We start from the raw sequence: 15,834 nt of genomic DNA, 5'->3' as shown, positions 1-15,834 counted from the left end.
TATCAACCATTAGGAAATGATGAAAATGATCATTCTGAAATGTGAATACGGAGTATTATTTGGGAAGAAATAGGATTGAGAAAGACTCCTTCCCCAAACACAGATAACCAATTTTATTTTCTTTACTTGTTTTCTTGATTTATCAATACATTCACTTTAGAGAAATTATACTAAATTTAATGGGCTTTGGCTCTGATTAATAGCACAACCCCATGGACATATAACTTCTGGTTTTTAGAAGATTGGGACCTATTTATGAAGAAATCACCTCTCTGTGTTGTTATCTTGCAAGATATCAATATCAATTTCACTGTTTTGCTGAAAAATCAATATGTCAAAGTCAATTTGGTTCAGAGCTAAACAGCTTTAAAATTAGCATTGGCAACTTGAGCCTCCATGATGACCATCCAGGTCATGGTACTATAGATAGCAAGGAATAGCAGGGAACAGCTCTAATGCAAAGTTTCTATGACAGCCTTCTCCAAGATGGAGGCTAGTTCCCAGTCAATACTTGAAGCATATATTTCATGCAGCCGCTTTGAGAAGTCTTATTTATGTATTGACAGCCCTATCTGCCTCTGTTCCCCTAAATACCTGCAACATCATTTTAGTAGTGGTAGTCCATAATGATGCATCAATATGTTCTTTTAGCTTCACAACATTCCCATGAACTTCAAAACCCAGAGTGAAAACTGTCCTGATGACACTCCAAAACTAGCAACCTCAATGTGATATTTGTGCACAGACTCTATGCGCAAAGTCTCCATATAGGAATGAGCAATCTCCAAGCCAAGACCCCTTCAGTCCATTCCCCACTTAGAAAATGTGTTTCTACATGTTGGCAGCAAAATGCCAAGATGTAAAGGCCCTATTTTCCACCTTCAAAGGGGGTGGATGTAAAAAAGGAACATATTCAATCTTTTTAAAACTTCCCCAACATCCAAGGAATCAATCCCTTCATAACGTATCATTTCCTGTCCTGGAAATTCTTGACCCTCTGCATGAAGTAATGAAGTTGCTGCATGAACTCTTCACCCTGTTAGCCTTTGACTGCCTCCCTAAAATTAATATAAAAGAAATTAGGGAATGCATACGGAGCATTGCATTTGGAAGTCTAATAATAACAGTTCTGTTCCACACATAGGACCAGGAAGGAAAAGTGGGGAGACTCGGAAAGAAAGACCCACAGATGGATGGAAACAATTTCATGCAATTTCTTTCTAGCATTTCTTTGGGTTGGAAAAATAAATAAAGGGAGTGTTGGAAGAATTATCCTTCTGGGTTCAGTTCCAAGTGGGGGAAAAGACAATGGAAACATGGAGGTTGTTTGAAAAGATGGTTTAATGGTGGAGAAGGAGACGGAGGAGGAGGAGGAGGAGGAGGGGCAAGATGCTGAGACCCTCTGTTGGGCCCCACCTTAGTGTTTTCTGTTCCTCTATAAGAAATATATCCCATTGGCTGTCAGACTCCCAGGGGCGGGGGTCTTAGCTAACTTTGTAGGCTTTGTCTGGACCACATGGCTTCACCTGGGTGCTGGCTGATGCAATCTTCCCAGGTCATGTGGTGAGATGGAAAGAGGCCTTTGTTATGTAGAATACTCTGCCCCAGGCCTTAATGGCCCATCCAATAACAAAGGTGGGGGTGAGGTGAGCTCACCTCACTTCTGAGGTGAGTTTCTGCTTCTGTGTTTCTACTTCTCTTTTTAGGGGAAATATTCTGCTTTTTTTAATATTTCCTAGGATATTTCATTTTTCTAGGAGAGGGGTAGGTGCTAACTTCCTACAGGAGCAATCATAGAGCTTACCCATGGCATCCTGCTTCACTGCTGATAAATCCAGAAATAAACATGAGGCATTCTCCACTTCCTTATTTATATCCAGTCTGGAAGATGGCATTGGCAGTCAGACTTTTCCTTAGAGAGACTCTCTGTTTATGAAATCACGTAAGTCTCTCTCTTGGGCAGAACATCAATCCCATTGTTGTAGTTACTATCTTGACTTTTATTTTTTAACTATCCCCGTGGAAGTCCCTGATAACAGGAAATCCTTCAGACCAGGATTGACTGTAAAACTGCAAAAAAGTATAAATGGATTACCAACATGCCCAAATGTATCTAGCAATACATTTCATGCCTTTCTGGATGGAAATTGTTTCATCAATTTTTCTCTCTTTTTTTGTAGAATTACATTTGCTTACATTCAATAACTGGACCATTTTAATGCAGTCCAATTTCAGTGACTTCAAAATACTGTGAAGAGGAATAATATAACTTGCAAGTCATTGCATTTGCAATGATCTGTTATGTTTTCGGTGTCCAATTGCATCCTTTTTCTGCATGAAAATGAAATCAACCCAATCATTTTTAGAATAGGTCTTACTGTATTTCAAACTCAATTTCTTAAAATGTCAGCTAAGCAGCAGTTCACTGGTTTTTGCCACAAATCAAGATCTACTGCTTTTTTGGGGGGGCGGGGGGGTGACGGGTGGGGGTAGAGGGTCTTTTAAAACCTGAATTGCATAGAATAGTGGAAAGAAGTGCTATTTTCTATCTTGTGGGGCATCTTCACTCATAACATTTTCTACTTCGTAAAATAGTCATTATTAAAAACAGGAAGGAGGACTATGCAAAGGCATATGGATAACAAGCCATGACTTTAGTAAGATCACTAAATCATTGTATTATCAACTCTTTTTTGTAGTATTTTTAGATTGGCATCAGGTTGTGGAACTTGCAGGTCCACATTATTCTAGCAAGCCTGGACAGAATGAATGAAGATATCTCCATGAAAGTACAGCCAAAAACCAAAGAACCAGTGAGTAGACTGGCTCTTCAGAAATTCTCCAGACGAGAAGAGGAGGAAAAACGGTCCATATGTGTTGTGAACAGCGGCTCCTCATTAAGAAACCAAAGTACAGTGGGGGGGGTGGGGGGTTGAATGCCAGGAGATGGTGCAATCAGCCAAGTTGCTTGTAATCATGGCAGAGTGTTTTAAAAGACACTAAATCTTTAAAGTCTCACTTTCTGATCACTTTTGGAAATTGCATATAACCATCTTAAAACTATTAGAGACCTTTGGAACAACAAGTTTCAAAAACCATGGGTGAGCTTAGCTTCAACTCTGAACAAAGGAAAATTAATTACTGAATTAAGTTAAACTGAAGAACTTAAAGAATTTGAAGTAAACAACAACAAGCTAAGATTTTGAACTAAGGAAACTGCAAATGGATTAAGGGTCCAGTTAAATTTTGAATATTTGTGTAAATAGTTCAGTTTGATGGTTCCGGAAAGGTTTAAACTGGTCACCGCCATCTGTTTCTGGCCACCCTTTTTCCACCCAGTTCAAAATCCGTGCCAGTTGCCTGTCTTTAATAGTTTCTTTGGCAATGTCTGACGAGGTTATGGGTGGGTTGGGTAATGTCTCTATCTGCAGTATGGCTGTGGTGGGTGCCGGGTCGTCTTCCAGGTCAGGTAGGGGAGAATGGCTCAGTGCGTCTGCATGTGAGATGCTTTTACCTGGTCGATGTATTAGTTGGTAGCTGTAGGCAGCAAGGAATTTGGACCACCTTGTCATCCATGGTGACAATATGTTTGGGGTGGCCTTATTCCCTGCCAGTATTCCCAGGAGTGGTTTATGGTCAGTGATAAGGGAGAAAGTCCTACCGTACAGGTATTCGTGGAACCGCTTCACGCCGGTGATCGCTGCTAACGCCTCCTTGTCCAGCTGGCTATAATTCCTCTCTGCCCTGGACAATGTCCTGGAGAAGAATGCGATTGGTGCTTTTCTCCCGTCTGGTAGAGTGTGGCTTAGGAAGGCTCTGACACCAAATGGTGAAGCGTCGCAGATCACAGTCAGCAGTAGGATTTCGCTGTACTACGTGAGGACTGATTCTGATGTTAGCAGGTCTTTTATTTTCTGGAACGCATTTTCTTCTCGCTTGCCCCAGGACCAGGTGGCTGTTTTGTCCAACAGCCTATGTAGAGGTTCCGCTGTTGTTGCCTTCTGTGGCAAGAAAACATTATAAAAGTTAATAAGTCCAAGGAAAGCCTGCAGCTCTGTTCTGTTCTGTGGTCTAGGGGCTTCTTTGATGGCTTTAACTTTCTTTTCGGTGGGGTGGATTCCATTTTTGTCAATCAAATACCCCAGGAACTCTACTTTCTTGGTGCATAGTTGGCACTTTTCTTTTTTTACTTTGAGTCCTGCCTCTTTAAATTTTTGCAGGACTTCCCTGAGGCGGCTTTCCAATTGGCTTTTGTTCTTCGCCGATACTAGCACATCATCGAAATAAGGCATCACCCCTTTGATTCCTTGTAATAATCATTCCATTAAGCTCTGGAACACCCCTGGGGCCACGCTGACTCCAAATTGGGAGTCTTTTGCAATGTAATGCCCCCCTGTGGGTCACAATAATCTGTGCCTCGGCTGTCTCGGTGTCGACTGGCAGCTGCTGGTATGCCTGCGCCAAATCGAGCTTTGCGAATACTCTTCCTCCCCTCAGCGAGTGTAGAAGGTGCTGTACCACCGGGACGGGGTATGCACTCTGCTGCAATGAGTGGTTGAGGATGGCCTTGTAGTCACCGCAGATTCTCACGGACCCGTCTGGTTTTATTGGGGTGACTATTGGGGTTTCCCAACATGCTTGGTCTATCTGCTCTAGGACCCCTTGTGCGATGAGCTTGTCCAATTGCTCATCAATTTTTGGTCTGAGTGCGAAGGGGACTCGTCTTGGTTTAAGACAGATCGGGGCAATATTTGGGTTCAGATTAAATGAGATTGGTGACCCATGGTACTTGCCTGATTTGCTGTTGAAGACATCCTGGAAGTCCTTCATGAGGTTCTCCTCCCAGTCTGTTTCCACGACGTGGTTGATGCCAGTCACCTCAATCCCCAATGGCACGAACCATTCCAGCCCCAGCAGGCTTGGGCGGTCTCTATCCACGATGGTCAGTGGGAGTACTTCCGTGTGTCCTTTGAAAATTACGTGAAAATGTCTGATTCCGACCACGGGGATCCTGTTCCCCTGGTGGTCTTTTAGGGTCAGTCTCTGGTTTTCTAACTCCCGTCTGCGTATGCTGGGTACCAGACGCTTAATTGTATTCCAGGATACCATGGAGAGATAGGATCCAGAATTCACCTCCATGTTGCACTGTTGGCCTTCGATGCTGACCTGCACGTGCACTTTTCGGGCATCGGTTGTGTTCGAGTACCCGATGGTGACCACGTCTGGTGGGTTTCTTCCTTCCGACGGTTCTGCCTTTGCGACTCCACCAGCTCTCTGCGTGCCTGTCTCTGGTTCTGGTGGGGGGGTGCTGTCATGTCACCTCGGGCTGTAATTCTTCTTGTTCTGGCAGACCTTGGCGATATGCCCCCATTTTTCACAGCGCTGGCAAATGGAGTCTAGGAAGCGGCACTCTGAATGGGGGTGGTCTCCTCCGCACCCGGCGCACTGAAACCCCAACTTACGACTTCTCTGGTCCCTCGGTCTCGTTCTGATTGGAGTCTGTGAATTTCTTCCGTGATGTCTATTCGAGCCATCAGCCAGCTCTGGAGTGTGGGGTCTCTTAATTCGAGAACCACACGGTCTCTCAGAGCCTCGTCCATGTTGGAAAAGCTGCACGCACCTTCGATGTTCCTCAGAGCCACTACAAAGTCTCCGATGCTTTCCCCTTCCTTCTGGTCCCTTCTGTAAAATTCATGCCTCCGGATGAGGTTGGGAACGGCCGGTGCATAGTGGTTTCGTAGTAGCCGGTCCAGGTCTGTCCATGCCATCTGTTTCACGTCCTGGGGCTTGGCCAATGCCTTGGCCATCTTGAACACTGCGGGCCCGCAGTGTGTCAGGAACACGGCTCTCTTCCTTTGATCATTTGCATCCTTCAGATTGTTGCTCTCGAGGAACATGAGGAACTATATATATATATATATATATGATTCCCAGTCCTCTGCCGTTTGGTCAAATGGTGCAGGTGGCGAGTTGCTGCCGGCCATCTCGTCGGTTGTTCAGCTCTGGTTGCCACGTGCTCGACTGGTCTCTTTGTCTCAGTATCCCACCTTCGTCACCAGTGTTAGATTGCGGGAAAAAGAGACTCGAGACCAGTGTGACCAACACCAGTAGATGATATGGCTCCCCAAATCAACACAGACTGTGGAAACTTCACACTGGACTTCAGGCATCTTGCAGTGTGAGCCTCTTCATTCTTCCTCCAGACTCTGGGTCCTTGGTTTCCAAATGAGATGCAAAAGTTGCTCTCATCAGAAAAGAGGACTTTGGACCACTGAACAACAGATCAGTTCTGTTTTTCTTTAGCCCAGGTAAGACACTTCTGACGTTGTTTGTTGTTCAGGAGCGGCTTGACAAGAGGAATACTGTTAGATCGCGGGAAAAAGAGACTCAAGACCAGTGTGACTTTTCAGCTCTTTATTTAATGTATAGATCTGTACAAGACCTCGAAGCCGTGGCAACCCTTCATATAGGGATTGCCCGTGGCTCGCAACCAATGACGGCTCTTTGAATCTCCCGCGATCGGCTCGGCCAATTGTGGTTGATTCATAGTGAGCCAATCACAGTAGTTTGTTGAACCAATCACTATGCAGTATGTCTGAACCAATCAGACAAAGGTATTCCAAGTATGCTAATATAGAACAAATACGACATTTGAAGCCCATGTCCAGGTTCCGTCTGTGTGTTGTGTCTCTTGATGCACTGACTCCAGCCTCAGTCCACTCCTTGTGAAAGTCCCCAACACTTTTGATTGGCCTTTTCCTGACAATCCTCTCCAGGCTGCGGTCATCCTTGCTGCTTGTGCACCTTTTTCTTCCACGCTTTTCCCTTCCACATAACTTTCTATTAATGTGCTTTGATACAGCACTTTGGGAACATCCAACTTTGTTTGCAATTACCTTTTGAGGCTTTCCCTCCTTATGGAGGGTGTCAATGGTGGTTTTCTGCACAACTGTCAGGTCTGCAGTCTTTCCCATGATTGTGATTCCTACTGAACCAGACTGAGAGACCATTTAAAGGCTCAGGAACCCTTTGCAGGTGTTATGGCTTAATTAGCTGATTAAATTGGGACACTTTGAGCCTAGAATATTGAACCTTTTCAAAATATTCTAATTTTCTGAGATTGTGGATTTGGGGTTTTTATGAGCTGTAAGCCATATGCATCTCAGTTATGACTTATCACAGCTTGAACTATCTTGCTTTGTATGTAATTGGTCTATCTCATATATTAGGTTCACCTTTTAAGTTGCATTACTGAAATAAATGAACTTTTGCACGATATTTTAATTTTTTGAGTTTCACCTATATACCTGCAGAATCAGTGGCTAAGAGTTTTGGCAGCACATAACTTTCCCAGCAAGAAGGCAGTAAATCTAATCAGAAAGAGGCTGAGATTAAGAGACTGCACAGTCCCAAGCTAAATGAGAGAGTGAGGAAGATGTTCAGGGAAGCCACACCCTAGAATCTCTGAGGATATAACTAGAAGATTAGGACAGGGGGTCTCCAACCCCTTGGTCAGGGACCACAACCACTCAGCAGGGTGCCAAAAACTGGGCCACACAAACAAATGAAGCTCCATCTGCGCAACCACACACTCCCTGGTCCATGGAAAAATCTTTCTCCATGGAACTGGTCTCTGGAACCAAAAAGGTTGGGAGCTGATGGTTTAAAAGGTTATAGCTTTAGTTTGGCAAGAATTTATCCCTTAAGTGCAAGGACCTAAAAGATTGAACTCAACTGGATTTCATTTTTTTGCTTTAAGCTTGGGCCTGACACTTGCTAAATCCTTGAAGAAGTCTATGCAGTGAGATAAAGAAGAATTGTAGAGAAATCAAATTCTATGACAGTATTAAATAAACTAGAATTTCAGACTGACATGAAAGGAATATAAAGTTGATTTCTTTGATCAAGGTTAAAAATAAGATATTTATTTGCAAAGTTCTGGCAGCCCTTTATAGTCTTTCTGCTGATGCTAGAGTTTAAAAAATGATGTTTTATGGATTAGCTTATAGGTAAAGATTGGGAGAAGGGAAGAGAGATTATTTTATAACCTTATTTAGGATCGCCAACATGTTCGTTAACATCCAATGATGGATATGGCAGAAGAAGATGACTTGGGGAAAGAGTTATTAAAAGTTTCTATATACATAATGAAAGTTGGAAGTCTCTTCCTTATTTATTTTTATTTATTTATTTATTTTTGTCAATTGCTTACAAGATAATAGTATAAGTAAAAATATAGTTATGAATATATGGATATATATAAGAAAAATAATTTAAAAAAATAAAAGAAACAATAGGACAGGGATGGTAGGCATGTTGGTGCACTTAGGAAAGGGGTGAGGTCAATAGTAGACAGTCTAAGGTTAAAATTTTGGGGGTTTGGGGAAGAAACCACAGAGTCAGGTAGAATATTCCAGACATTGACCACTCTGTTGCTGAAGTCATATTTCCTGCAATCAAGTCTGGTGCGATTAACCTTGAGTTTGTATCTATTGTTTGCTCTTGTGTTGTTATGGTTGAAGCTGAATTATTCATTGACAGGTAAGACATTGCAATGTATGATTTTATATACTATACTTAGATTGGACCGAAGGCAGCGTAGTTCTAAGTTTTCTAGGTCTAGAATTTCGAGTCTGGTGGCATAAGGTATTCTGCAACAAGTAGAGGAGTGGAGAATTCTTCTTGTGAAATATATCTGGACTTTCTCAACCGTGTTAATATCAGATACATAATGTAATATTACTAAAATTCAATCAATCAGTTATTCAAATCACTCTAATCAAATAATTTTGCTTAGCAACGAACAGCCTAATTTATTACAGTAATTACTAAGCACACTGGTCAATTAAATTCACTAAATCACTGATTTTACTAATCAGATATTCAGTAATTACACTATATGCATTAAACACTCAATCATACTAATCAATAAAAACAATAAATCAATCATTTGATAAAAATTAATTATTTTAAAGAAATTTATTTTTTGAGATAATGAAAGTAATGAAGTAGTATTGAGAGTTAGTAAGTAAAGGGTTATTGCTTTGCTTAGCTGTTGCTGATATCTTAGAATAGGTTTATACCCCTTGATAAACTGGCAGGAGGTCTCTTTTCCTGGGCTGTTTGAAAACAATCAGTGAGCAAGGGTTTACACTCTCTTTCTTGTTTTGTAGATTGAGTTTTTGAGATAGTAAAGATGCAAAGATGCTGAAGGGGGGATCTCTGGCCCCTTACATTTCTTTTCTTTTTCTTTACCATATTCTGTTTATTGCATTTTACTATATATTTTTTCTTACTGTTTATTCTTTAAGTTTGATTTATATTCATTTTTACTATTGTAAATAAAACAATTAATAAAAAAGTATGTACAAAGATCACAGCTCAATGATGGAGAACCTACTCTATATGAAGAAAAGCCCAGATTCTAATCCTGGCATCTAAGAATATGAGCCAAGGTAAATTAGGCCAATACTACATTGTGTGACATATAATGGCAACTTGTTACATCTAGATTCTAGAACATCCCCATGTAGAACTGAACAGTAATAGCCCTTCTCTGCAGTTTCCCTGCACAAACTAAGGTATTTAAGGTGATCAGCTTTTTAGTCTTATGTAAACTGCATGGTGAATATAGCCATTAGAAGATCATCCTCCAACTATTTGCCTAATCCCCCTTTACCAGCATATGGATTGATGACCATTCCCATAGGAAAAAATACTAAACTCTCATGGTAGTGTTGAAAAGGAATTCTACCTGTGTGACTAGGGCTTCCGCTGTCAGTTACAAAGGAAATGGTACTGAACTGAATGGGAAAATTATCAGATTAAGGCCTCTTCATTTATATCGAAATGTTCGGTTCCTCTGAAACAATGCACATAACTCTATTGTAATTTTGATAGGGGTGATTCTGGTTGCTGGGAGTACCTTGAAGCCCCTTGATTTTTGCATTAAAATATAAATATGGAATGGGAGAATCTGTCCTATTCTTGCTACAATGATCCCTAGGGATCAAGCACAAGAGGGGAGGGACAAGTTCAGGGAATTTTGAACTGAAATGTGCCAAAGGAGTGCAAACACACTCCAGCAACACAGAATATCAGAATACCAGAAAAAGGAAATACAATATCTTCCAACCAAATGGATGTCCATGCAATTGTACCAGAAAGTTCCTGACCAGTCAACCCACTATAGCACAATCAACACAAGCAATGAAAAGGATAACACTACCATGCATCAAAAGCATCTCAGAAACAACCAACAGACTATTGCAAACACATGGCATTTCTATAGCACACAAACCAATCAGACATCTTAAAAAGTCTTGTAACATCTTAAGTAAATCAAAAGACTCAGAGTCCCAAGAACAGAAAATAGGAATTCATCTACAATGTACAGTGTAAGAACAACAACAAAGACAGACAGGCAGACGACTAGCAGAGTGCATTCATGGCCAACAACCAGCAGTCAAAAGACATGTTTAAAAATGCCTTAATTTCACAGCACATGAAACTATAGTACACATACCATTCGATAAAAGAGGAAGAAAGTAGTAAAAAGATCAGAACACATCCTCTCCAGCAGCCAACATTCAGGTAAGCAAGGATTAACAACAGACAAGCAGAAGACTATACCCAAATTAAGGACCTACCAGAGGAAAAAGCACGTCAACACTGGCAGGGCAAGCTACTGTATATTAAGAGGGAGCAAAGTCTAATGCCGATGAGATTGCCTAATCTGGTAATGAAATGTCTGCAGCAAACAATCTAGATCCAGAGAACAACTATTTCTCTGAGTAAGCATCTGAGACAAGTCTCTAGTTTTCAGAAATATACAGGAGGGAGGAAAGCACATCCAGGCTTGCAAGATTCTGTTACTATAACTTTAAATAAAACTAGTACAGACCTATGTAACATTGGATACCTAGTAGATCTACCTGAAGGGATGCCACAAACAAAGGACATAGTCACAGATATTTGCCTTAGCACAATCTGGGATCTGCAAGCTGCTATGTTACATGTTGTTCTATCCTTTTTGACTCCTCATTTGTGACTTGATCCAAAATTTGCTTCCTTCTGGTGAATAGGATTCCTTTGACTCTGAGTTTCTTTCTAGGGTCTTGGACAGAGGTGGTATTTAGCAGGTCCTGACCAGTTCTGTAGAACTGGTAGTGGAAATTTTGAGTAGTTCAGAGAACTGGCAAATATCACCTCTGACTGGAGATTTTACAGTATCCTTCCCCTGCCACGCCCATCAAGCCATGCCCAGAGAACTGGTAGTAAAAAACTTTTAATCCCACCACTGGTCTTGAAGATGATCTAGAATTGTTCTAGATCCTGTAATGGAGGAGTCAGCCCAGTCATGATACTTTGGTTTTACTAATATTATGGTATTATTGAGGAAGCATATTCTAGGTAATGGATCTTGAAAGAATTTTCTGCATTCTCAGAAATGTGTGTTCAGTTTTATTTTATTTTTTTATTGAATTTGCTGTGCATCTCGCTATAAGACAATTTTATTTTCTGCATGTTGTTTTTCAGGTATTGCCATTTCTTGATGAACTGATGGACATAACTTAACCAAATTCTCTATTAGGAACTGCTTCTTTGTATTCTTGTAAGCTGATCCTTTGTATCGCTAAATGTCTATGGAGATTCAAAGTCATCCAGGTCATGGTTGTCCCAAAGGTGCTTTTTCAAGATGACACAGATAAACCTCCAGGTGGCCTTAACAACCCACTAAAAGAATGCAAATGACCAGCTATCTGCAAGGAATATAAATCCTTCCATTCCCCACCATCCAGTCAGAGCTGAAGAAGTTCTTGGATGAGAAGCAAAACGTCTTCAAATAAAAACCAGAAAGTCCAGTTGCCTCTTGAAAAAGCACCTTTGGGTCATCATTGATGATACAACAATATCTAGTAACCTTGTCTTCTGTTGGGCTCTTTTCCAATCGGCTTTCATTTGATAAAACAGCAGGATATTCCTCTATGACTTTCAGCTTCTCAACCCTAACTCCCTCTGGAAGCTATTAAGCTGGTATTCATCATCATTTTTTGTAAAATCTATAAGCATATGATGCACTGAATACTGTAAAGAAATCCTTCATTTCTATCCAGTGGAATCTTGTGTCAGTTGGTTTTATTGGGTGTCCACAAGTTCAAGAAATATATGTGGAGGGACAGTTTTCCTTCACATTTTTATCAAGTTTCTGAAATGAAATAAAGGGACTACAGCCCTTTGAAAAAAAAATCTCAGTAGATTTCAATAAAAGGGTCATTAATCTTCCTTTGTTGCATTTTCCCTGTTAAATAAATAAAATCCAAAACATTATTATTCACTTGTACCTTGGAAAGTTCCTTTAGTAGTTGGGCCCAGTCCATCTAAGTATAACTAATAAGCCACTCTTATTTAATGCTGGCTGAAAAAAATGCATAAGTATCACAAAAGTGCTGAGCTGGTATTCTCAAGGACATTGGACATAGTTCTTTAAAAACAGCTCTATAAATAGATGGTAGCAAAGAATCCAACTATGTTAATTGCAATGTAAAATAAGGCACGGATGAACTGTATTTACACCTGCACTTCACTTTGGATTTATTCCAGGAATTTGAAGAACCTACTGAAGAACCTGTAACCCTACTGTAACCTGGCTTCCTGTTTGTCTCATTTGAATCTTCTGTGGAGTCCTCTGTGGAAATATCAAAGCATATTAACCAGGTCTTAGTCTAAAGCTCCACTCCTACATATGAATATTGTCTGCCAAGCTTGAGCAATTTTAACTTTTAACTAATTTTTTACTTTTGGTCTCAGCTTCTTAAGAACACAGGAATCATAATGATAAGGTGATTCACCAGGCACGGATGGGTGGGAAAGATTCTGGAGAAGTTCTGTCAAGGTTAGCACATCTGTTTTCTGTGCGTATATTGGTTTTTTTTTTAAAATGGCGTTGTATTTTGTTTTTAAAAGCATTTTTACCAGGAGCAGCAAAAGTAGACTACGGCCCACATCAGACCCACAGGTTGTAGGTCTTTCTTTAGCTAGAAACCTCGGACTTTATGTTCTTCCTGTTTCAGCAGCAGATCAAATTGCTCCTGATTCTTTTAAAAAGCAATGTAAATATATTTCTAAGCACATTTACCAGAGATTTAAGTCCAGTTGAAACAGCAGAACTTATTTCTGAATGAAAATGCATGAGATCGATTATGTAGCAGTCATTCCATAGCTGTGCAAGGCATTCCAATGAGTTGCAACTGTCCCCCACTTAATTTCAGTGGTTGTGGTGTGTCAGACTTGCATCATCATGGCAGCATCACGTGACATATTGCAACTTTTTCCCCCTTTGCTAAACCAGGCATGGGCACGGCTAGCGCATGATGTATCTGGCCTGTGGACCGCAAGTTTGACAGCCCCGTACTAGGTAATCTCTGCAACTTATCCATCTGAACAAATGACATTAACAGTCAAGAGCATGTTTTAATATTCAACTTCCTAACAGGACAATTAACCAATGGAGTAGTTTGCCATCAGAAGTTGTGGGTGCTTCATCACTGTAGGTTTTTAAGGAAGAGACTGGATAGACACCTGTCTGAAATGGTGTAGGGTCTCCTGGTGGAGCAGGGGGCTGGGCTAGAAGACCTCTAAGGTCCCTTCCAGCTCTATTCTGATTGATTAATTGATTGGTTGATTGATTGAAGTATATCTTTCATTTTTAAATGTGATTGATAGTGTTGGAATGAGGTTTCTAATGCAAAGTTTGGATATGTTGCAATTCCACTTGGATGTAATTCCACAAAATAATGTAGTATGGCATTTGTGTCTCTGTGTGAGTGTGTGTGTATTTCTCGGTTATTTCTTATTGACTTGCTTCTTTTCACTTTGCAATGACATTATTAGTAACATATGCAAAAGTAACTGGGCCACTTCAGGGATTCCTCCTTGCTTGTATTACAATTAGCACTGATATATTTTTATAGCTGAGAACGAAAGGAGGAAAAAGGCTCTTCCAGTTCTACTCTGATTGATTGATAGACTTAGCTTGTCAGAAGGTTGCAAAAGGTGATCACATGACTGCGGGACACTTCAACCATCATAAATATGAGTCAGTTGCCAAGCATCTGAATTTTAATCACATGACCATGAGGATGCTGCAATGGTCATAAGTGTGAAAAATATTCATAAGTCACATTTTTCAGTGCTGTTGTAAGTCAAGGACTCCCCGTATTGCTATAAGATGGGCATCCATATGCACCTTATCAATCAATCAATCAATAATTCCCCATCAATTACTTATTCCAAACAATTCTGGGGATTTTAGGCTCCACAAACATCTGGAGAGTGTTCTAGATCACGGGTGTCAAACTCGCACATCCCGTTGCCATCACGTGATGTTTCACAGTGTTTTTCCCATTCGTGGAGCTGGGATGGGCGTGGCCTGTGTATCACGCATCCAGCTCATGGGCCCCCATTTTGACACCCCTGTACTAGAAGAACACAGTGAATTCCCAAGAAAATTAAGATAATGGTCATTTTTGGCTACTTCTGTTCTCCCTCCCAGATAAGCAGTTCTTGCTAATTTATCTTGTCAATCTATTTATTATTAAATACAACCATTCATCAAAAATGATATATAGAGCTAGTGACCAAAGCAAACAACAGGGAAAAGGACTCATCCTTTAAAATGTATCAGTAAAAGAAAAGTAAAGCCAACCACCTGATTAAAACCTCAATCAGCAATAAAGTAAGGCCACTTTTTTTTTATAAAAAAAGAATCTGAATAAACAATCTTTACTTGCTTGTTGGCAGAGCAACAGATGTGAGACACCTTTGTTGTCCCCTTTATTGGGAATCCACTTGCAGTAGTGGGCAGCGTAATTCCCATGGCCATATCCTGAACCATTGCAGTTACAGAGAAAAAAATCTCTTAATGGGAGCCAGTACCCAGGAAAAATCAACCACATTCTTCGCTACTCATGTCACATGAAATAAAGGGGTCAAAGGATCAAAATCATTCTTCCTCTGCAGTTGGTCACAGGCCTTGAAATGCTTTGCCTCCCGAGTCACTTTGGTTTTGAAGGATGCTTGGAGGCTGGCTGTGACTGGGCAGCCTTAATATTTTTTACAGCGGGGACATGTACATCCTTTAGGCTATGCTTATTTGAATTTTAAGGACATCTCATTGTATTCTTTGTGATTTATACTACCTTAAGTCATGAAAAGTATGTGACATGTAACATTTAGCATAACCAAATAAACTAAACACACACCAACCAAATGCCTTTGGGGCCAGTGTGTTCTGCAAACCCAGCAATATGAAACTTTCCCCTCAGAGAGGAAGAAGTTGAGATTTAGCCTGAATGGATGAGTGACCATTTGCAATTTCTCTGCCACAGCTGCAGACAGTTTATGGTAATTTTGAAGGGTATTTATAGCTAGCTTTGATGAGTTCCCTGCAGTATTTCAAAGCACGTTGCAATCATTTGGCATCTCTAATGACTCCTCTTTTTTCTCCACTTATTCCCTTTGAAACTAACCAAGCAGGGCTTTGACAGTGATATTAGCCTTTATATGAGCATAGGTGTACACGAGCATTTCTGGAGAAGCTAGAACTGTTTTAAGATGTCTCACATCAACTGTACAGTCACATTGTCAGGTTCTCTAAATAACACCTTTGGGTAGACCCATCAATATCAAAGCAAATGCCTCCCAAGATGTTTACTCTTGAGTATTCAAGGAGAAAATTAAGGATAGCTGAGGTCCTGTAGCTTTCCAGATGTTGGGGCACAGTTTCCATCATCTTTCCATCAACTATGTTGGCTAAGGTTGTTGAGAATTGTA

This window comes from Pseudonaja textilis, chromosome 1 (assembly GCF_049901715.1).
Source record: "Pseudonaja textilis isolate UNSWEBS1 chromosome 1, rPseTex1.2, whole genome shotgun sequence".
Lineage (NCBI taxonomy): Eukaryota > Metazoa > Chordata > Lepidosauria > Squamata > Elapidae > Pseudonaja > Pseudonaja textilis.
Note: the sequence above shows the minus strand (reverse complement) of the source record.